The sequence below is a fragment of the Arvicanthis niloticus genome, chromosome 20 (assembly GCF_011762505.2).
Source record: "Arvicanthis niloticus isolate mArvNil1 chromosome 20, mArvNil1.pat.X, whole genome shotgun sequence".
Lineage (NCBI taxonomy): Eukaryota > Metazoa > Chordata > Mammalia > Rodentia > Muridae > Arvicanthis > Arvicanthis niloticus.
The window spans coordinates 3,831,214-3,855,953 of record NC_047677.1 but is presented as its reverse complement, the minus strand read 5'-3'; the positions used below and the strand labels follow the sequence as shown (position 1 = coordinate 3,855,953).

General features: G+C 36.5%; 1 long non-coding RNA gene across 2 annotated transcripts in view; it reads left to right on the top strand.

The window, feature by feature from the left end:
* Positions 1-24,740, top strand: part of LOC143435168 (uncharacterized) — a 195,732-nt gene that overhangs the window by 56,288 nt on the left and 114,704 nt on the right. For both annotated transcript variants that reach the window (XR_013105227.1, XR_013105226.1), the window contains exon 2: positions 13,376-13,480. This is a non-coding gene — a long non-coding RNA (uncharacterized LOC143435168). The remainder of the gene's footprint in view (positions 1-13,375; positions 13,481-24,740) is intronic.

Below are 24,740 nucleotides of genomic sequence, written 5' to 3'. Positions count from 1 at the left end.
TAAAGTAAATAATTGGACTCTGGCATAGCAAATTAAAATAAGTCATCCTGCAAAAAAAGGCAGATGTCCTCTCTGTGAAGAGTCTCAATTTTATTCTCAACCTTTTCTTGTTTAGAATTCCAGCACTTTGTGTTTTCTAAGGTTAATTCTAAAATATTAAGCAATGGCTTTAATATATCATTCTACAGAGGACTGTGGGTTCTGTCCCCAGTGAATTTGTTTGATGTGAAAGGGGCAATTGATCGTGAATAAGTTTTACTTTTTATCCACAAACTCTTCATTCGATATGATTACATGTGTCTAGAGACACAAAAATGTTTGAAAGGAACTGATACTGAACTTCTTTTGTATTTTGATGAAACAGAGATTGAGTAAGAAATCTGTCCCCAAGGATTTATAAAAACAAAATAAGGCTACCTGTGAGAAGTACTTAAAGCTATAAGTGGTTTATGGAGACCACATTTAAAATTCATTCAGTCTCTGTCAAGAATAATATTGTTAGTGTATTGAATAGATCAAAGGTTGGAGCTCACATGAGGCAGGGCTTTTCACTTCTAAGTCAATGATGTGATTCTCCTTACACACACACACACACACACACACACACACAAACCCTGAAGAGTGAGATTCCACCATATGGTTTTACTCTGTATATAAAACCCTCAGAAAAATATTTTAACAAAACAGAAGTAAAAATAAAATACTAGCAAGAAAAATTTTAAAATGTGTATAAATGTCTCTCACTGTTGCTCTCCAACTATTCCCTTTCCTTTTTGGTGAAATTCAATTATTAAGAATTGAGGCCTAAATAATTTGTGATAAAACTTTATCAATAAATACCTGAAGAAATTTACCAGGAAATTATGATTTCACTGTGAGATTTATAAATGATGACTTAGACCATCAAGAGTTTGTCCAATATCAAATGATCAGCCTTGAAAACACACACATAAATGACATCATACAGACTGAACACTTTATATTTAAAAATATATGTGTGTGTATATGTATGTATGTGTGTATACATGTATACATACAATAATAATTAGTGAATAAGAGGTCACAAATTTCAAGGAGAGTGGGAGGATTGTATGGGAGTTTGGAGGAAGGAAAAGGAAGGAAGAAAGTGATTATATTCTCAAAAACAGTTAAGATTTTACAAATCTAAAACTAAAAATAAGGTTCATTTAATAGCACTGTAGTATCTGTTTCAATTCTTCTTAACTTCATAATACATTTTTTTCACTGTTGTGAAAAAAATACATGTTTTTGTTACTGTTGTATTGCTATGGAGAAATACCATGATCAAGTGATCAAGTGATCAAGGCAACTCTTTTTTTTTTTTTTTTTTTTTTTTTTTTTTTTTTTTTTAGTTTTTCAAGACAGGGATCCTCTGTATAGTATAGCCCTGGCTTTCCTGGAGTTCATTTTGTAGACCAAGCTGGCCTTGAACTCAGAAATCCACCTGCCTCTGCCTCCCAAGTGCTGGGATTAAAGGTGTGCGCCACCACTGCCTGGCAAGGCAACTCTTATAAAAGAAGGCATTCAACTGGGGACTTGCTTGCAGTTTCAGAGGTCTAGTTCATTTTATTCTGGCTAGGAGCATGGTAGACATGGTGTTGGAGAAATAGCTGAGAGCTACACCCTGATCCTTAGGCAGAGAGAGAGAAAAAGAAATGCGAGGGGGAGGAGGAAGGGTGGCTGGATAGGACTTTTGAAACATCAAGACCATCTTCAGTGACATGCTTTCTTTGTTAAGGCCACAGATACTCCAACAAAACCCCCATACTAGTGGATTTTAAATATTGCCACTCCTTCCTGACTAAGCATTCAAATATATGTGTCTGAGAACATCACCCTTATTCAAATCACCATGTGGACATTTACCTTTGCATATATGAATTCTGTGTAATCCTTTTGTCTCCAAGCCTGTATTATTACAAATGTCTAAAGGACTAGGTCATTCAACATTTCCTGTTTGTTCCAGATCATAAATGTTGGTGCCTTTCCTGATATTGCAAACACTGAAGGGCTGTAACTCCTTTTTGACTTTTAAATTTCCTCATTAATTCTTCCTAGTACCTAATGGCCTTTATTGAGAGGAGAAATTTTTAATTTGTTTTCACCTGAATCCTTCCATTGGGATCTAAGCTTAGTTTATTATTGTAGTTCATACAAACAACCTTTGTATTCAAGGCACTCTTCCTTTTTCTTTTTTTCCTTTTTTTTTTTTTTTTTTTGGTTTCTTTATACAAGCTTATGTAAGTCCAGCCTGGCCTGGAAGTCACATGTATCCAATAATGACCTTGATCCCTTGATTTTCTGTCTTTACCTCCTAAGTTGAAAGTCAGTTACTATAGTCAGTATCTTTGTTGCCCAAGTTGGAGATAGAGGTAATTTTGTTAACTCTATGTGTGTGTGTGTGTGTGTGTGTGTGTGTCTATGTCTGTGTGTCTATGTGTCTATGTGAGTATGTGTCTGTGTGTGTGCTTGTGTGTGTGCATGTGTGTCTGTATATGTCTTTGTGGAGAATGTGTGTGTCTGTATATTTGTCTGTTTCTAAGTGAGTATGTCTCTCTGTGCGTATCTCTGTGTGTGTATCTCTGTGTGTGTTTCTCTGTGTGTGTTTCTATGTGTGTGTTTCTATGTGTATTGCATGCATATGTGCTATTTTTTTTAAGATCTCATAGGTATAAGATTTTTCTTAGGTGACTATCCAGTCCTCTTTCCTCCATTATGATCAAAGTAGTAAAATCCTTTCATTTCCACTAAGTAATTCCTGCTGTGAACTAATGTTGAAATCTCTTAAAATGCCTAAGCTAGGTTGAAAGTGAAAAATAACATCTATTGAACAAAATACGCTTCCGCAGTCCCTTTATGGTGTTGGCCAAGATCAAAAGCCAAATTTTGTTTCCTCCAAATTTTCCATGTTTGACTATGAGTAAGAAAGAATATCTTATTTATAAGATGTATTCTGAAAAATAAAACCTTTTATGGATATGTTGGTTTATCTTTGAAGTCAAAGAAACAGGAAAAATAATGATTAATAAAGGAAAGACGAGATTCTTTAAAGAACACATGGTAAGCACAACACAATTTTGCAGAGACCTAGGAGATCAGAAGCAGCGGACAGATGAACTTCTGTCACAAATCACTGATGGTAATGTGACTTCAGGAAAGCTATAGAAATTGAGTTTCTTGAGGAAGAGTCATGAGAGAAGGCTGAAATCACCTCAAGCTATCAAAATTGTAAAAATGTAGTCAAGAGGCTTGATATAAACACAGTTCTCACTTCAAAAATAATAAGAAATAGTTCCTTCTCAATCATGTACAAGTAGGCATTTCTTAGAAACACAGATTTATGCTACACTAAGTTACATGGCCCAATGTAGAAGTGCATTCACAATATGTTTATAGCTATACAACTGAAAGAAATTCATAAATCAATTCATTATTGAATATATTGGTAGAGACGCCAAAGGATGCCAAAGGATGTGTTCAGCAAAACAACATGACCTCTGCTAGGTATCTCCAATGCTGCCTGATGATACTCTGAGCTTTGAGAGTTGCTGGGAGCTAGTGGAATACTAAGAATATGTTCTGAAGAGTTTTCCTTGTAGTTGAGACTTGGAACTGGAAACTTGGAACTTGGACTTGAGACTTATTACAGCTGGAACAGGGATTAGGACTTGAGACTTGGTACTAGGAACTAGGGACTTGGAACTTGGGACTGGGAACTAGGGACTTGGAGAGAAGAAGAGAGACTGAAGAATAAACGGGATTGAATCATATTCTGTCTGGTCTCCATTCTTCGAGTCCGTCCTCACTCTCTCTCTCTTGCTGAACACCGACTCGCAGACTGGAGCAGCATGGGGCAGTGGAGGCTCTAACTACTTATCCCCCAAGGCTTTTGGCAGTGTGGGTTTCAACATTGATAAAGGGGTCCCCGACATTTTTGGCCCCCAAGCATGGGGCAGTGTGGTTCTCAACAATCAAATATTTTATTTAATGTTTGAAACATTTTTTAAAAATTAAGATATAATCTCCATGTAGAAGATCAATCTGGTATCAGATTCACTACATAACCCAGGTTGACTTAAACTCATTTCTATCTCTACCTCCCAAATTCTAAGAGCTCAGTTGTATGCCACCACACCAGCTAGAATTCATTCATTGTCTTCTGGTTTAAGTGATGCTTCTGGCAAGTTTGATTTCACATTAATCACTTTATGTGAAGTGGCTTTTTAAAAATTTGCTTAGGTTCTGGCTGATTCTAAATTTATAAAAGGATGGTTTTCTATATCTAAATTATTGCATTTTTAAATTGTAGATAATAATTTGATTCATCTCTTTTGGTATCTGAGTAGATGGTAAGTTATATTACAAAAGAAATTATATAATGAGTATTATTTTTGAATAGTTCCTAAAACTCTTACTTTTGAAGCAGATGAATTTTTAAGAATTTTTTCATAGAAACAATAAGGCAGACTTGAGAGTAAGCAAGTTTATACATTTTGTGGGTATAACTAAATCTTATTCCTTAAGAAATGAGAATCAATTAGGGGACATTTTAGGATTTTGGCAAACTACTTTCTAGAGGTGAAGTATGAGCACTAATATTTTATGAATCTCAGCACCCTGTGCAGTGGGAAACCTTGAAGAATTGCTTTATCATGGGCTCTGGCCTGGACAGTATGTTTGACTATAAGTTCCACTTGAACCTTTTCATAATTGAGTTTTTTCTTAAAATATTTATATGTTTTGCCATACCATCTTTAGGAAGAAGTTATAGCCATAAAACCATAGCTAATTCTGATTGCATTCACACTAAAAATGTCAATAACCTTTGGTAAGTTAAATTAGATGTCTTTTTAAGCTTTGATTTTGGGGATTTTCTGTACATTTTGCTTAGTACATTTATTTCTGTTCTTGTTATATGTAATTCTATCAAAAGCATTTCCTTCACTTTCTGTTTTCTTAAATTAGCTTTTTTTTCTTGCCTTAATTTTTTAAGTAATGTGTTTTATAAATAAGGGCATTTTTCTTTTGCAGTAAAGTTTCCTTGTTAAAATTTCCAGTCTAACAAGTTTTTATTCATAACATTTTGAAAAAGCCACCTTGAGTATAGTTGTCACTAGAAATTGTTTGGCTTTGTACAGTTTGGTTAATTGAGTGTCTCAAGCCCACAAAACCTTTACCTCTAGGTGCTAGAAAGTATGATGCTGAGAAAGTTTAGTACAAGTTCCCTTATCTGCAAGTGCCTGTAGGACAGCTAGGGAACAACAGAACTAGGCCAAGTGTTTGACATCTCAGGAACCATTTTTTATTATTGCCATGTACTGTGTTGAAATAAAAGTTAAGGCTAAGTTTTCAGAGTCTAGGGACCATTACCTTTCAGTAACAGAAGTGGGTAGATAAGGATGTTGGTTAATAATTCTGATTTCCCTCAGAACTTTGTTATTGACAAACAGGTTCTTTTATTCTAATCTTAAATACTAATATTAAGCTTCAAGTTATACATTAACTATTTCACAATAAGTTTGTCTAAATCATCTGTCTATATCAATATCTATTTATACATTCCCCCTCTGTCTCTGTCTCTGTCTCTCTGTCTTTGTCTCTCTGTCTCTCTGTCTCTCTCTCTGTCTCTCTCTCTGTCTCTCTCTCTCTCTCTCTTGCTCTGTGTGTGTGTGTGTGTATATGCCAAAGTATGCCTACACTACAAGACTTTGATAATGAAACCTGCCAGATAGTTGCTAGAGCCAAAGCCACTGGAGAGTCCAACTGTAGAGATGCAGGTTTAAACGGAACTTCAGGGTTGATTGAATTATAGAGGTGATATACAGGTTTGTGGTGCCCACATGGTAAACAGGTTGGAGGACAGCAATTCAAGTAGTCAGCATTAATCGTAGTGACCTAGCTCTGTTAATGCCCCTGTCAGCGTCAAGATTCTCTGCCTGTTTTCCTGTATGTACATAATTCTGATAATGACATCATTTTTTTCTGTAATAGTTCTTGAAAGTTTTTTGCTAAGGTCAGAAAAGAATCTGTGAAGAATGAAACTCAAGTGTTATTTTATTTGACCTTTTGGACCAAGTCTCCTGCTAGTCCTTCCATCAATGTAGAATTTGACTCATTGTCATTTCTATGATCCTCAGAGTTCTCAAAGGGAATTCCTGAGTACTTTTAACCTAGTGCCTGAAGTCTGATACAGAAGCTATATGGGCTTCTTCTTGTCTTATGCTACATGGCTCTTCTGGCATCAGTGTGTAAAGATGGTTCCATGTGAATAATGAAAAACAATGAGCTGAGCCCCAGCTTTTTTTTCTCTTTCTGTTCTTGAACCTAGATGAAATGTGACCAGCTGCTTCCCATGCAGCTCTGATTTCTTTGCCATGATGCACTGTACCATCAAACTATAGACCACTCTCCATTAAGTTGCTTTGGTCAGGTGTTTTGTTGTAGAAAGGAGCAAGGTGTATGAGATAAAATTTGATATTGAGAAATATAACTATTGTTATAAATTTGATCATGTAGCTCTTAGGTATTTAGAACTGGTTTGTTATGGGAATCTGGAAAAAATTGGATCTATCACTTACAAAATCTATAGATCATTATGAGCAGAATTGAGTGGAACATTCTAGGGTGATTTGAAAACCAGAATGCTATGAGAAATAACAACAGCAGAGTCTTAACTCATATATTTCAGAGAAGAACAATTAATCTTGGAACATAGGTTACAAGACATTCCAGTTATGTCCTAGCCACAAATCTAGTTACATTCCACTCATGTCATAAAAAATCCAGTGGGGATGATTGCAAAGTAAGGGAAGAACTGTTTAAGTAATGTTAAGATAGGATAACATTCAGTCTATGTTATTATTACTGCTCAATGATCTTATCCAGGACTATAGGAAGAAAGAATAGAAAATGATATTTTTTAAAATGTGGCATTTATTAGGGAAAAGAGAGCTTATATTTGCAGAAAAAAATGAGTGCAAAGAAACTCTCTTAAATTGTTAAAGGAATTATAACCATCAAAGATAAGGCTTTGACTGGATAAGCTTGCAAGTGGCAGAGATGACACCTATGGAACAAGGTAGGCTTAGCTTTATTTTGTGAGACTTTGTACAAAAGACAGTGGAATAAAACATCTAAGGAGTAAGTGATGGATTTAAAGAAAAGTAGAAATAATTGTTTTTAAAAGATGACCTATATGATATAAATTAGAAAAAAATAGAAAGGATGCTCCTAGAATAAAATCCTACCCTTTGAAGATTATGTCTTGAGAAATTTCAAATTAATTGGGAAGTAGAGAACTTATTTTTATTGATTATTTGAGAGTTTCATGTAATGCACTCATATAACCCTTATTTCTGAGTCCTACCAAGAACCTCCCTGACCCTGGTAGCCTTGTTGCTCCCCACAAAAAAGATAAGAGAGAGAGAGAGAGAGAGAGAGAGAGAGAGAGAGAGAGAGAGAGACAGAGACAGAGAAAGAGACAGAGACAGAGACAGAGAGAAAGAAAGAACCCAGTTCTATTTGTATTTTCCATATATTTACTGTTACCATGGTTGTACCCCGGGTGGCCCGCCCCTTAAAGAAAAATGAATTATTCCCCACACCACTTCCATCAATAGACCTCACCCTCTTCAGTAGCTATCTATAGTGGAGTAATATACTTCCTTATCACAATTTTCTAAGAGTTCTCTTTGATGGCTTCCTGTCTAGGTTGTTATATCTGGGTCGGGTGGGGAGTTGTGTGATGAGTGCAGGAGTTGTCATAGAATCCTTCTATGTCTCTCTAAGCTGTCACTGTAGTCATCAATGCCATGGCGGAAAAAGAAGATTTCTTGTCCTTTATAGTGAGCAGGAACATAGATTACAGAATTCCACATAGTGTCTGGTGATAACATGGCCCACAGACATCCACCAGGTCCCTGAAATCAGCATGTGCCACAGACCTCAGCACAGCCTCTGGTGGCAATATGGTCATGGACCCCAACATGGTCCCCAGTGGCACCCCAGTCAATGAGCATTATTATGGTTCCAGGTGGCATCATAGTTCAGGAACATCTGCATGGTTTCAGGAGGCAGCACAGACTTTCAGTGTAACATGGGCCTTGGGCATCAATACAAGACTTAGTTAAGTATGAACACGGACCCAGACATAGCAGAACTATATACTTATAGTAAATGTCATCCACTTTGTATTCTCTGACAATGTTAAAGTCCTTGGCCATTTCTCTTAGCATTCTCAGATGACAGTATAGAATAAATTCCGGGTATGCTTTCCAATTCTTGTACTATTGTTGCTTATTTAAAGACTATTTTTTAAAATTCAGAAATGCAGAGTACTATATGGAGTGAGTATATAAGGGTACATGACAAGGAAGTTCAGATCATTGTGAACTACTCAAAACTATGTCAGTGTACCATTAAGCAACATTAAAAATACATGTATGAAGTACCTGGAACAATAACTTTGAAGTATAGATAGATATTAATACAAATGCTACTGTGGAACTGAGAAGCCTAATAAAAGCTGAAGTAATTTTAGTTGGATTTAGTATTTATTTAACTTATCTTCAAGTAAACATAAAACAAATTGTGGTGGAAGATGGCATGGCAATTAGTAATAACTGAATGATTCTCTAAGGGTGATACATTTTGCTAGTATATCTGGCCTCCTACTAGCAATGTGTAGGAAAAGCCCATAACACTATGCTTTCTGGTCTCAGACATTTTTCTGTAAATGACATGATTTTAAATTATTTATTTTACTGTTTATTACTTTTAGTAATGGCCTTATGTATCTCATATAACAGTCCTCAAACTCTCTACATATATGAAGAGAATATTGAACTCCAGATCCTGGTTGTAGCCATGGACCACCATGTCCAGCAAGATTCCATCTTTCCTTATGGCTGAATAATATTTTATTTTACTTATTACTTGTCATTTTCTCCAAAAGAGATCAGAGTCCTGAGACATACAACTTTTCTTTTCTAGATAAATTAATTGAGCTCATCAAGCTGCTACTACAAGCCTAAGAGAATATATATGCTGAACCTCGGTTTAATTTATTGGGAATAAGAGTATGGAATGGGGAATCTCAGGAACATATGAGCTGAGAGATGGACAGAGATGTTGGCATTTCAGTGTGTATATGAACTATGTTAAACTAAAAAGATGAACTCTAAGAAGAAGCTAATTGATACATGTGGTTGTCAAGCTTTCCAGATGGAAGAGACACAATGGAGAGAGTGAACTCTAAGGAGAAGTTCCTTGGCTGAACGTGGTACAGGACAAGCAGATTATGTTAAAAACTATTTATAGGTGAACACAAGATGACGTTCCAAGGAATACTTACTGCATAAGATGTCGAAAGTAGCACATACATAGATTTACTTCTGGGCAACAGATCATTATGCTAAAGCTGTCTGGATGCATTTCAGAGGAATATGATGAGAGTTAGCTGGTGAGTAAACATCTTCACCAGGCCTGTTGGCAAAGCTGTGGCATTGCACTTCCTCATTCTTTGGTGATAAATTCAAGCCCTGCAGTGATTATTGTTCTCTGGGGAAAAGAATGCCTCCCTCTTTCTTGTCAATACCTGGTTTATTAAATCTAGGAAAAGGCAGGCAAACTTCAATGTGCAGAAAAACTTGTTTGGTCTGGAAAAAGAAAAATGGAGTTTTGCGGAACCAGAGTCTAGCCTCTTGAAGCTGCTAATATGAATGTCAGGGATCCCAACATGAGCAGTAGCTAAATTTTCCCAAAGCCACCAGCCAGCCAGAGCTCACTTATAAATTGCCTAGTGAACTTTAGCTTGTTTAGAATTTTTTGACACTAAACCTCAGTGATGAAGTAACCTTCACTGTGGACCAGACTGAAGTAAGTTAGTTTACCCTGTCTTTGTTTTATTTATTTTTTTAAATAATTTTTAAAATTCTTCATCTTAGTGGTATAAGAGGTTTGTTTGTTTGTTTGTTTGTTTGTTTGTTTTAAAATCTGTCTCTTACTTGAAAAACAGAAAATATCATGCTGAGTGAGGTAACCCAGTCACAAAACAAACAAACAAACAAACAAAAAAAAAAAAACGCACATGGTATGTACTCACTAATAAGAGGTTATTAGGAAAAAAAGTTAGGAACACTCATGATACAACTGACAGACCATATGAAACTCAAGAAAGACTACCAAAGTGTGGATGCTTCAGTCCTACTTAAAAGGGGGACCAAAATAACCATGGGAGGTACAGTGAGGAAGGGACCTAGGAGGGAGAGAGGAGGGGAATGGAAAAACAGGGACAGGATCAGATGGAGGAGACTCAGGAGAAGTACAGAGGGACAGGAATTTGAATGGAGGTATATAGCAGTGGGAGATGAGAAACTGAGGGTAGCCACTAGAAAGTCCCAGGTGCCATATCCAACAAAGGGGACAGAGAACCTGTACAGACCATATCCAGAAGGTAGGCATAGCCCCTGGTTGAGGGATGGGGTACCCACCCATCCCAAAAATATTAATAGAATTGTTCCTGTCTAAAGGAAATGCAAGGACAAAGAGTGGAGCAGAGACTACCCTACCTAGGGATCCATCACAAATGCAGACACCAAACCCAGACACTGTTGCTGATGGCAAGAAGTGCTTGCTGAAAGGGCCTGGTATGGCTATTCCCCAAGAGGCTACTCTGATCAATACAGATACAGATGCTCACAGCCAACCATCAGACTGAACATGTAGACTTCGATGGAGTATTTAGGGGAAGGACTGAAGGAGCTGAAGGGGTTTGCGGCCCCATAGGAAGAATAATATCAACCCACAAGAAGCTCCAGAGCTCCCAGGGATTAAACTACCAACCAAAAAGTACACATGCAGGGCCCCATGGCTCCAGCTGCATATATAGCAGAGGATGGCCTTATCTGGCATCAATAAGAGGGGAGGCCCTATGTCCTGTGGCGGCTCAATGCCTCAGTGTAAGGGAATGGCAAGGTGCTCAGGTGAGAGTGCATGGGTGGGTGGGGGGAGCTCCCTCATAGAAGCAGGAGGGAGGGGGATAGGATAGAGGGTTTGCAGAGAGGAAACTGGGTAGGGTGATAACATTTGAAATGTAAATAAATAAAATAAGCAATTAAAAAAAAAAACAAAAGACAGTGGCCACAAGGTCACCATCTTCTCACAGATATATCTGGTCGGACATGCTCTGCTCACTTGTAGCAACACTGTCTACTTCAGGGACCCAAGTAGAACGTCAGATTTATTACCTGTTCCCCAGAGGAGGCTGTTTCAAAGTGAAAATGTACTTGGAAGCTCAAGATGTCCATGCCACCCACTATCTCTGCCTTCCATGACAACAGCAACAGAACAGTGTCTCCTCTCAACAAAGAATTAGAAAATGGTGGCATTTGCATTAGAATATCGTATTCCCTGAAATATCTCTTCATCAGACAGACTTGTTTTCTCTCTCATTTGCCCATCTCTGTAATTGCTGTGTCTGGGTTTTTTTCCCCCGTTAACTTAGAAGATCCATGGCATGAAAAGAAGAATTAAGCTGACATTTACTCCCACAATACTTCTTCAGAGACTAATGACTAACAGAACGGAAGGAATCTTGTACTTCACTCTGAATGTTTTAAGGATAAATCCAGTGTAATGTTTCATTAATTTTAGCAGAGCAATTATGATGATTACAGCTATAGCTCAGATCAAGGGTTGCTTCTAGCACTGCTCCTCCTGACAAGATTTTCCTAAAGTGCACTCCAGTGGTATCTGTGCATGTATACAGAAGAGAAAACATGAGCAATGACCTTTCATTCTGCCAGGTAGTATCCTGGTCCTAAACATGTTTCTGTGCCTTTTTTTGACATTGAATCTATAACCAAAATATCATTAAGGGCTTTTTCCCTTCACTACCAAATCTATTAAGTTTCAAAAGTACAAATAGCCTAAAAGCAGGAAAATTCTCTTAGCTCATTGTTCTGCTTTATTGAACCAGCACCTTTTTTTTTTTCATTTCACTGGGAATGTTCCATCCTCTCTTTTGAAAGCAAATTAAATTAACTCATGATTTCTGTGGATATAAATACAATATGATGATCAGGTGGCTGATTCTTTTGTTATGGGAGAGAAAATGCATTCTCTCTCTCTCTCTCTCTCTGTATGCATATGTGTATACATGTGCAAGTGTATATAATTTTAACATTAAAGTGAGAGTTACCAGAACATCTATAGGCAAACTAGTTACAATATGATGACCTTGAAGATAAAGACTATAATGGGCTTCCCAGCAGGCAGTCTAAGTAAAATAAACTTATTAGTTCAGCAGATGCAGGGGGTCTTACAGCAGTTGAAGCAAATGTCATCTCCATGTGACACATGTCTCCCATTTCCTTGTGACTCATAAACTTTCAGGGTTCTTGTTAAAAATGAAGGGGAAAGCAGCACAGGCAAGAAGAGGGTCCTTCTTGTGTTAAAGCATACTATTACCATTCGTGTCCTAGAAACACTGATAGGTTCAGAAATCTGCATCAGAAGCCACAAAGATAAGGACACCTCAGGGAGTGACCTCACATGTTCTTCCTGGTGGTAAATCTATTACTAAGGCTTGCACGGCTCTATGAAATACAAAATGTGATCTGTATAGTCTCCTGCAATTTAGGTAAAATTAAATAAGATAATTCACTGCTATGGATGACAAAACATTGAAACTACATCCAAAGGAAAACAGTGTTGGGTCACTATTTATTAGCTTTGTGGTGTGGAAGACCAAATGCAGGGTGTTCCATATGCTTGGGAAGCTAGACTGTCAGGCTTCTCTTTAGGACTAGCTAACCAGTAACAAGCTAAGTAAGCCTTTGCTCTGAGTTTCAGAATCTTTGTTCCCCAGAGCTGCCATAGCAAGTGTGAAAATCAAATGAGTTTGAACAACAAAACCCACTTTCTGACAATTGGAAAGCTAGAAGTCTGAAACCCTCAATACTACATCCTGGCTGAGGAGTCCTAAGATGCATGACCCCTCACCTCTTTTTATTAGCTGACAGCTATCAGCAATTCTTGGCGTTTCTTCATGTGCAGATGAACAGCATTACTACTGCCTCTGTAGACACATGATACTTTCCTGTTTTGTAAGGTCTTAGTCTCTCTCTCTCTCTCTCTCTCTCTCTCTCTCTCTCTCTCTCCATGCATGGGTGTCTGTGTGTATGTCTGTGTTCATATGCATGTGCATATTACTGTGTCTTGTCTGTGTTCAATTTTCCTTTATTTAATAAATGCTCCCCTTCCTGGACTCTGGCCTATTCTGAACCAGTATGATTCCCCTTTAACTTAATTATTTATACTGAAACTCTGCTTCTAAATTTCGTCTCATTTACAGGTTCAAGAAGGTATGAGTTTGGCAGTGTATTCTTCAGCCTTGTAGACAGGTGGAATAAGAGGAAGCAGCAAAGCCACAATTATTTTTGGTTCAAGTGAATCATTGGTAAGAATCTCCTCTCTCTAAGGAATCAAGGGCATTTGATGATCACAATGAGGCATCAGCAAGACATGAGGGGCGTGATGATCTGTAAAATGCCTGCATTGCTTGGAGGCAATGCAAAACTGTGTAGTGCTTTCTAACCAAGAAATTTTAAAAAAAGTCTCAAAGACGAGTATTTACAGTTAGCAAAACAGCTTGGACAGTCGATGTTCTGCTGGATAAGTGTTTTCATGAAAAGAAAATGTCAAAAATACTTGTGAGAAGGTAAATGCCCAGTGTCTGGCCAGAACTATTTAAGAACAAGATACCCATGGTTGACTTAGGCTGTAAAGCAAACAGAACAACCTGGTTTTTTGACAATAAACAAAAAGACAGAGATCACTGAAGACATAAATTTCTCACAGGCAGAAGCTAGATAAATTGAGAGAATTATGTCTCTATGAAGTGGGAAGCAACGTTGAATTCTTAATAAGTGCTAAGTCTAATATGGAACTAGGCTGACATGAATAAACAAAGTAGACATAGCTCTTGTCATTTAAGTTTGCAATGTAGCAGGAGATTTAGTTATAATATAAGTAATAAAGAAGAATATGGTATGTTGTAAAAATACATTAAAAAGAAGATAAAGTGCAGCTTTACACAGTCAATGAAATAGATATAAACTCAGACCTAGAGAATGAATAGGACTAACTGTCATCCTAGAGCATACAGAGACTAGCATTATAAACCAAGGTAGCTGATGCTGATATGCAGAGAAAACAAAAACAAAAACAAAAACTACATGTCGATTTTAAGATTCTGAGAAAAAACGATCAGTGTGACTGGATGGCTAACTCTAAAGGATATGCTAAAATGAATTGGAATGGATGGGCCAGACTGCCTCACAGAGTATTCTAAGTTTAGCCTTTGTTCAGTGAAGAGATGATGAATCACGGAGAGCTGAGTAGAAGAGAATCACAGTGGGGTTAGTAAATCTGAAGGAGGATCATTCTACTTGAGGAAAAAGTATTAGAATTAATTCCAAATGAAGGGAGAGGGAAAACAAATATCTGTAGTACAACATAGTAATCCAGGTGAACAACAGTGATTGATGCAGCTAGAATTTCAGAAGTAAAGATAAGAATTAATAAGTGCATGTTTAGGAGTCCCTTAGGATTTAATGAAGAATGGGTCAATAATAGAGTAAAAGCCTTGATTTGCATAGTTGGGTTTGTGCTACAGCCATGCCTTCTGATTTGAAATAGAACAGGAAAGATTATAAATTCCAGGTATGAAGTGTGGAGTTTGGATCTATGAAGAATATTCAGTTGGTTTTCTTTCTCTGATTATTTTCAATTTATTTATTTCTTGGTTTTGGTCTAGAAGAATACTGTTGTAGTTTGGACCTTAAATAGCCCTCAAAGATATAAATATTAAAGGTGTGGTCTTCCTGGGATATGGTGGAAGCTTCTAGCCTAAGATCTACTTGGAGGAGGTAGGTCATTGAGGTGTGCCCATTAAAGTGTGTTGGGGAGCTGACCTATCTGAATTCATTTGCTTATTGTCACTCGTCGAATAGCTTTGTTCCATCACAAGCTTCTCAAAAGGGTGTCTTGCATAAATATGAATAAAAAAATAAGATCAAGAAACTATGACCCTGGAGTTGCTGAGCACTAAAACAAGGAAATCTTCTCGGGTGGATTTTCTCTGGGAAGCTAGCTCTGTTGCAGTGTAAGCCTAACAACTATCAGATAATATGCTGGTATTAGTATTCTGGTAGTTGACATACGTGAAATGGGAATCACAAGCTACAGATGGGTGAGGATGAGCTTGTACGATGTACAATCAATGAGATTAATATCTGAGTAGTCATAAGTTCAGTACTTAATGTAGATGGAGAAGAATAAATGAGTAGAGATGCAACAGAGTGATAGGAATAATATTGAAAAATGTGATATATGGCAAGAAATCAAAGACAGTTCTTCATAAAGAAATGAAGGGAGGAAGGAAGCAAGAAAGGAAGCACGCAAGGTAGAAAGTCAGGAGATGTCTTTGAGGTTTGGTAAACTAACCCATGAGAAATCTACATTTGAAGTCAGAAAGTGTAAGTAGCCATTAGATGTAACTGTGTGATAAAGTAGAAGGATGTCAAAGGGGAAGACACACATGTAGGCACTTTCTAAAATCTTTGGCAACTTTACTCTGTGTTTTTATATAATTTCGTATGCTGGTTGAAATTTGTTTGTTGTTTACATTGGTTGTGCATTAACAAGAAGTGACTATTCTTGCATTTGATCATTTTAGTACATTTAATATGTTTTATGAAATTGAGTTTTCTACTCTAATCTCTCCTTTTCAAGGTAAATGGCATACCATCTGATAATAATAACTATAGTTTAATTTTGATATTTTCTGCTGCATATGCTAAGATAAAATATTTATTATTATCTCAAAAACAATATAAAGTAATAGTAAAAGACTGGTTTCTAAGATTTCCTAATAGAAGTTTAAAGATGGAAGAGTATCAGATTTCCAGATTAGACTCGTAAGTCTTCTTGTCTTACATGGATGCAGTTAATAGTACTTGTATACTGTCTTGTAATCTGAAAAGACATTTACAAGTCAAACAGATTGTCCTTCCAGATGACTTTAAGGAAGAATTTAGTATGGTTTGGTGACACCTTCCATTCTTTCCTTCGTGAAAAAAACTCTATAAAATTATTAATTTTTATCATCTGCTAAATTATTGCTTTTTAATAAAATATACTGAAGAATCAATACTAAATAAATTGTCCTCTGTTCTATACACACATAGTTTATAGACTCTCATGTCTTAGTTGTTTTTCTATTGTTGGAATAAAATGCAATGGCCAAGGTGACTTATGAAAAAAAGTGTTTAATTTAGCTTATTGTTTTATAACTTTTCTTTAATTTACATGTTCTTTATATATTGCATATAATATACCCTTTTAAAAAGTTTTGTAAATTAATTAGAACACATTATATGGCAGAAATATGAAATATTCATAAACAATGTCAAAACAAAAAGTTAAAAAATGGTGCTTAAAATTTTACTAATGCATAAAGTTAAAAATATTTTCTAAAGAAAATAACTCTTCCAACTTAGCAAGTTTTGCCATTTCTATGATCTCTTTTACCTCTGTACATAGGATTTTTACAAACTTTATATTTTTATTACTTATTACCATAAACCAAAGATACAATGTATGTATAATATTCAAAAGAAGCCATAAAAAGCCACACTAAAAAGACACTTGAAAAAGTGGTGTTTCTCCTGAACAGATCATTTGGGAACAAATGAATATGTTAGATATGGAATTTTTTGAAGAATTTGTTTTCAATGTAGTGATTTCGAAGTCAATTTGTTGCAGATTCTGTTGTGTCTTTATAATGACCTATAAATTGAACAATTAAAACAGGGAATTCCAGTACTAGCTGGAAAATTTTTTTTGATATTAAGTAATATTTTTTCAAAGAAAATTAGTTTTCTAAAGCAATATTAAACATATTCAATTTTTTCTTTTTTTAGTATTGGACAATTTTCTTGCTATTCTCTTCTAAAAGGAAATTATATCTATTTTTTCTAACTATTCTCACTCCCACTCCCATTATCATACTGTTATTTGTGAAAGTCACTTTTGTATTTTCAAGGTTTACATTTTTTATGTTACTGTTTTCTTGCCTGTGGGTTTAAACTGACAACAGGAAATCAAATCACATTTAAAATCAGTGTTTACTGCCACTTGATTTTAACACTTCCTTCCTTCCTCATGCTCAACACCAAGTTCCCATGGATGGAACCTTTCCTGTGAATTTGCTTAGCTTAGCTCCACTAGCGTTGCTTCAGTTAGCAGACTCCACCCTTTCCCTTGGGTTAAATACACATTTTTCAGTTTGTGTGTTGATGAGGGATCACTGTTTACCTACCTATTTTTACTTTGTTTGTGTTTGTTCTAATTACTGTCTCCCCTCCACTCTCTCCTGGTTTTGTTCAGTCGTTGTTAGCTGGTTCTTTAAAATGTGCAATTAATGTATTCATTTAAGTATTCATTTTTAATGTAGGCATCTACAGCTGTGAGTGTCCCTGGAGCACTTCCTTCACTGCCTCCTGTGACGTCCGCTGTTCTGGCTTATTTTCATTCACCTTTTTAAAAAAATTTTCCCTTGTGACTTCTGCTGTAAACTATTCATCATTTATGAATAGGTTAACTTCTATGTCTTTGAAATTTTTCAAGTTTTTCTTTCTACATTAATCTGTAGCATCATTCTATTAAGCCCAGAAAATATTTGTTACATAAATTGCAATCTTTTAAATTTTATTTAGATCTGTTTTGTATCCAAACATGTAGTCTATTCTTGACACAATCCCATGCATCACTTGAGGAACAAAAACCATTTAGCTCTTTGGGGTTGATTATTGTATATAAGATTTTTAGATTAAGTGGAATCAAAATTTAGCTCATGTTTTCTATTTCTTTACTAAACTAGTGTTGGATGTTCTCACCATTGTAAAAATCTATCTAGACATGGCCTCAAACATTATTGTACACTGGAGCTTGTCTTCTTTTATTTTAGGAGTCCTCTCTGTATTATTGGTAGAGAAATATAGCTATTCAATTTAGACAAACTAACATTTAGAAATCCCAGTTTGAATTCTAACACTGACAACTAAAATGCATGACAAGCATGGATGAAAATGACTTAGAACCCTCATTCTCAATGAATTGCTAATAGCACCTTAACTGTTAAATTGTTTATGAGCATGCCATGAATAATGTGTACACACATGTTGGCTACCCTATCTGGCACACCATGAAAAGCAGACATGCGAATATATTCCTAAAATGATTTATGAGTCTTTCTGAAATCTATGTTGGGTGCTGTCCCTCCTTGCACTGCCAAATCAGGCAGACTTCAAGCTTTTATATTTGAAATAGAATGTGATGGCAATAGCTGAGTCAGGAAAACTCTCCAACTTTGATTAGCTATTTTGTGTTTTCTACAAATTTGGAACCCAAGTTTGAATAAATCTAGAATAATCCTTTATGTGGAAATGAGAGGAAAAGAGCTAGCTCATACTTCATAATGCCTTACTCGCAATGCTTACTTAGAGCATGGGGATGTGCTGAAATTGGAATGACAGAATTATCTTTTATCTAGCAGTTGGTTCTTTTCTCTTTCTTAGTTTCACTCAACTCAGAAGGAAAATTATCATTTGATTATCCTTTCAAATTTTGAATTGAAAAGCTCATTTTTTTTTAGTTTTTATTAAATGACAATGAAGAATAAAATTGCATCATTGTTTGAACCTCAGAAAACTGTACTGAAAGCTTTGACTATTTTAAATATTTATAATAATGCTTCTTTATGCACTTAGTATGCATTATACAGCTCAGTACTACCATGTGTTTTTTTGGCTTTCTTTCCTAATTGGATTAGTATAGATGCTGCAGGAAGTAATGGATGAAGGAAAGCAGTGGTACACATTTCTTGATTTTCCCATCAATTGATCCAACTGTCTTATCATGATAGAAGATACATCCATGCTGTTCACTTCTATGAGTTCTCTTCTCCAACTTGTGAACAATGAGTGAGGTTTTCCAATTTTTTAATGGATCTAAAGATAGGGATACAAGGAAAATAAGAACAGAGTGGTTCAGATGCTAGGAGCTTTACTGTAGATTTTTCTCTAGGGGAGAGATTGTGGATTTTACTTTCAGAGAATGAAAAAATACCTGTAAAAATTTACAATGGAAAGAACAGTTGAGCACCAAAAGTTTGTAACTATTCCTGCCCTGCTCAATAGGGAATAATAATTCATTCTCTGGACAAATATGTGTTCCTTGAATAAATTAGTGGTTGACCTGACAACATGGTAGATAATTCTGTCCAGTAGAAAAGGATCAAGAAATAATATGTTGTCTCTTGACCGATTCTTTGGTGTTTTGCGTATGTATTTCTAGAGAGGAACCCATAAAACCTTGAAACCTAGTATGTCCAAACCTATCCCTAATCTCAATGTCCTCTTACTTCAGTTATGATGATACCCAAATAATGACCCTCCTCAGCTTGCCTGAAATTCTGAGGACATTTATTTCATGACTCAATAATCCAGAACTAGGGTACTTGGAAATTTATTTGATTTAGTATCTCTGCGCATCAACAAGAATCCAGGAGGTTTTCCTTCTCATTTATCATTTTGTTTACTTAATTTGGGCTATTTCTTCCATGAAGCATTAATTTGATATTTTTTTTAGAGTTCTACTATGTTAAACTATGCCACAGAACTAAAAGAGAAAAAAAATATGTGTATATTGGGTGGGCGAATTGATGTGAAAGGAGGCTCAATGGTTAGATATTCTTGTTGCTTGTCAAAGTTTGGTTCTCAGAACCCATATTAGGTGGCTCACAATTGCTTATAACTTCTGCTCTAGTAAATCCTCTTTTAGCTTCCCAACATACTCACATATAAGTAGAGTGTGTGTTTGTGTGTTTTTGTGTGTGTGTATGTGTGTTATGCATAAAATATATTAATTGGAGGGAAAACTAACTTTTCATTTTGCTAAGATTCCCCAATAGCAGATTCACAGTGGATTAAAAGAACACAATTGTCATGAATTTTTGAAAACTTGTGCCCCAAACACTGGATTATAAGATCTTGTGTACTAATGTATAAAGAAATTGTTATGACCACCGTTTGGTAGTTTATTAGTTCATTAGACTGCCAATAAAAGCTAATAATATCTATAATACATTTGCACACCTGAACTCTTTGTTCTTGGGTTCTTTCCATTCAAGCAGCCTGTGATCAGCTCTGCAGTTTTTCTCAAAGGCTGGAGAGTGCAGATGATCAAGGTTCAAACCTAAACCGAAGCCAGGCTGTGCTAGCAAGTGTTGACATTAAGGCATTGCTCTCGTTATGTCTTGGGATAACAAAAGTCCCTGTGCATTTTCTAAACTTTTGCTTCTAGTAGGTATGACTTAGAAAAGCTTGGTTCGTGCCTTGGCAAAGCTTGGTTGACCAATCTGATACATCAGGCAGCTCCAACCATGAGGTGATATTTTCACTAGGTTTACTGACAACCTCGTTTTACAACCCTAGAGATAAAAAAAAAATGATCATTTTATAAAACAATTAATTTTTAAAAAATCTCTCTTTATTTCCCAAGAGAGGACTTCTAATCAGCTTATAAGCATGTAATGTCAACTACTTCTGTAACTGAACTTAGAAATTTAATAGACTTTAATATTTTATACTTTGTTTATTTACTATTTATGTGAGAAGATTGAGTTGTCCTTTTGTTTGAAGTAACATTTAATACTCTTATTTTAATGATTTGATAATCTTTTGTTTTGTATTAAAGATAAAAAGAGCTTTAAATGTATATTCTTGAAAAAGAAAAGAAGACAATCTGAAAAATATCTTGGCAACTTCTAATCAAAGCACACAAATATTTTTTTTAAATTTAGTCTCAGTTTTATTTTAGCTTGCAGATTTCAATGCTTAAGATAGAATCAAAAGACTCCCATTAATAACCATACAACTTTTCAAATTTCCCTAAGAACAGTTCAAAATGTTTTAGTCCATAATGTCCATGCAGTAACTTACAGTATTTTTCTTCAAAAGAAATAGACAGCTGTCTCTGTGAACACTCAGAAGGATACTTACTAGTCATGATTTTTATATGTTCTTGAATAAAATACATAAGCTAAATGTATTAAACTAAAAGGTATTAAATGCTCTATGTCTTTCTGTGCATCCTCAGGGGTGAGATACCATTTGTAAACCATTTATTAATCAGGAATATGTTCCTGGGATATAAGTTATACATTAGTTGCACGAAAAAGTTTCTAAGCATCACTTAATCTGAGCTGGATATGAGTATTAGATTCTTTGGTTTTTTTTCTCTCTCTTTTTTTTATTATATATATATATTTTTATTAGATCTTTCATTTACACTTCAGATGCCATCCCCTTTCCCCATTCCCCCCCTTAGAAAACCCCTATCCCATGCCCCCTTTTCCTTTTTGCATTTATACATTTTTTTAAAAAATGTTAATCATAGGCTTTATAAGTTTGGTATTGTTCAATCAGAGGTGTAACCCACTACCCAACCTAGATATATCTACTATCTTTGACTGGTGGAGATTCATGAACATCTGCTTCCCTGTCTCCCCCCTCTATCTCTCTTTCATCACCTAGCTTCTCCTCTCCTTCTTCTTCTCCTCTTCTTACTCCTTTTCTTCCTCTCAGTACTCCTCCCACCTTAGCTCCTCCTACACATCACCCTTCCTGTTAAAAGGAAACTTTTCTCTCAAAATACAATTAGAGCATAATTATGCCAATTTGTACCAGTGAGGTACAAGATAGTCTTAATACCCAGTCCATCCTTTTGTTGACCTACCAGCACCTCTGTCATCTCTCCTAACTAAAACATTTAGTTCTGAACCTGGCTTTAGGATGAATGTCAGCTGACGACCATACACTCAGATCTTTTCTCTCAAGGTAAATAGCTATAAGTTTTCAACCCCGTCAGAAATCCAGAATGACTGAGTTGACTATAATTGTGGGAAGCACAAAGCATAGCTTCTAAAACTTAGCCAATTTATAGAGACCTCTGAACACCTGGACACTTGCTCTACTTCAAAACGTTGGAGCATCTGTTCTTCTGCCTTCTGGCCCAGGATCATCTGACAGACCTTAGTGCTGCAGAATTATTAAGGGCTGATTACTCTGTCTAGGCAGATATAATCAGTCGACTATTCTGCAAGTGTGTCCTTTCTGGACAGTAATTTGTCTGTGGAAGGAAAGTGGCAATTCTTGCCTAGTGGCTGTCTCACCACAACTGGAGTAACTCCAAGGATGCTCAATTTCTTCTTAGAATTTAACATAGGAAGCTGTCCGGAGCAGACAGGTCTCTAATGAAAATGAACATTAATACTGAAATGTTTGTCATGTCAATTCTAAGGATTTCTGATGTTTTGAAAACCAGCTATCCATGTAAGGTAATCTGGACTGTTGCCTGTTAACTCCACTCAGCTATTTCTAAATAAAACATAGAGAACACCCTTATAATAAACTCCAAGTCATGAATTTGCTATCATTCCTTAACTCACAGGCTGACCATCTCAAATCAGTTAAAAAAGTTGAAGAAGGACTGGGTCTAAGCTTTGTATTCCTAAGTGTGTTATACTGGTACAATGCCTATGAGAGTAACAATATTCATCTCACTCTTATATCACTAAGAAGCTCATGCCAATGAAAACCTTAAAATTTGTAAACAAAGTAAATTGGTGCCATTTAAGAATTTTATCTTCATCTTGATATTAATTATACAGATTTCTACTAATAGGTTATGGCTATGCAATAAACCCTAGCTAATCCTCTCTATTCCGACAAAACCCACTACTTTTCCCTAGAGAGACAGCCCAACATTTACCACCTTAGTCCCCATGCCCAGGGAATAGAGGCGCTGACTCATCATTAGCTTCTTCAAGCTGATTATGGGCGTTGAGATATTAGAAGAGGAGTGGGGGGGAGAGCAAATTGACAATCCTCTGATGCTGTGTCTTCGCTGCCTCCAGAAGAAATTCACGGACCTCAGAGGTTTGAGCAGGTCTGCCCAGCTTGCTTGTTGAGTAGATACACCAAGGCTGATCATTCTGCAATATACAATTCTCAAAACAAATTTTAGTATCAAGATAGTTTTTTTTTTTTTTTAAAGAGGGCTGACATTTTATTAAGAATGTTGGTTCTAACCGCTTTTCTATTTTTCCCCTCTTTTATTGGATATAATATTTACATTTCAAATTTTATCCCCTTACCATATTTCCCCCACCACCCAGGAACCCCTTATCCCATCCCCCCTCCTCCTGCCTCTATGAAGGTGTTTACCCACCTACCCCCAGCCTCCCTCCCCACCCTCAGATCCCCCCCTCAGTGCTCAGCCTTCAGGGTACTAATTATCTTGTCTCCCACCTATGCCCAACATGGCCATCCTCCCCTACATATACAGCTGGAGTCATGTGTCTCTCTATATGTGCTCCTAGGCTGGTGGTTTAGACCCTGGGGAGCTCTGGCTGGTTGGTATTGTTGCTTTCCTCACGGGGCCACCAGCCCTTACAGTTCACGGTTCCTTCAATTTACTCTCTAACTCCTCCATTGGGAACTTTGATCAGATTAATGGATGGCTGTGGGTATCTGTCTCTGGGTATGTCCGACTCTGAGAAACCTCTAAGGAGACAGCCTTATCCGGCTGCTGTCATCTTTCCCATCCTGACATCCCTATCAGCGTCTATTTTTGGTGACTGCCTATGGAATGAATACCCAGACGCAATGGTCTCCCTACAACCCCCCCTTCAGATTCTGACCCACACTTTGTCTCCATATTTGCTCCCTTGGTTATTTAGTTACTCCTCCTAAGAAAGACCTAGGCATCCTCACTTGTTCTTTCTTCTTCATGAGCTTCATGTCGTCTGGTAGTTGAATCTTTGTTGTTTCAAATTTTTTGGGCTAGTCTCCGCTTATCAGTGAGTAAATACCATGTGTGTTCTTTTGTGATTGGGTTAACTCACTCAGGATGATATTTTCTAGTTCCATCCATTTACCTAAGAATTTCTCGAATTCATTATTTTTAATAGCTGAGTAATATTCCATTGTGTAAATGTACCACATTTTTTGTATCCATTCCTCTGTTGAAGGGCATCTGGGTTCTTTCCAGCTTCTGGCTATTATAAATAGGGCTGCTATGAACATAGTGGAGCATATGTCTTTGTTATTTGTTGGGGCATTTTCTGGGTATATACCCAGAAGTGGTATAGCTGGGTCCTCAGGTAGTGCTATGTCCAATTTTCTGAGGAACCGCCAGACTGACTTCCAAAGTGGTTGTACCAGCTTGCAACCCCACCAACAATGCAGGAGTGTTCCTCTTTCTCCACATCCTCGCCAGCATCTACTATCACCTGAGTTTTTGATCTTAGCCATTCTGACTGGTGTGAGGTGGTATCTCAGTGTTGTTTTGATTTGCATTTCCCTGATGACTAAGGATGTTGAGCATTTCTTAAGGTGCTTCTCGGCCATTCGAGTTTCCTCAGTTGAGAATTCTTTGTTTAGCTCTGTACCCAATTTTTAATGGAGTTATTTTGTTGTTTGGCATCTAATTTCTTGAGTTCTTTGTAAATATTCGATATTAGCCTCCTATCAGATGTAGGATTGGTAATGATCTTTTCCCAATCTGTTGGTTGCCGTTTTGTCTTGTTGACA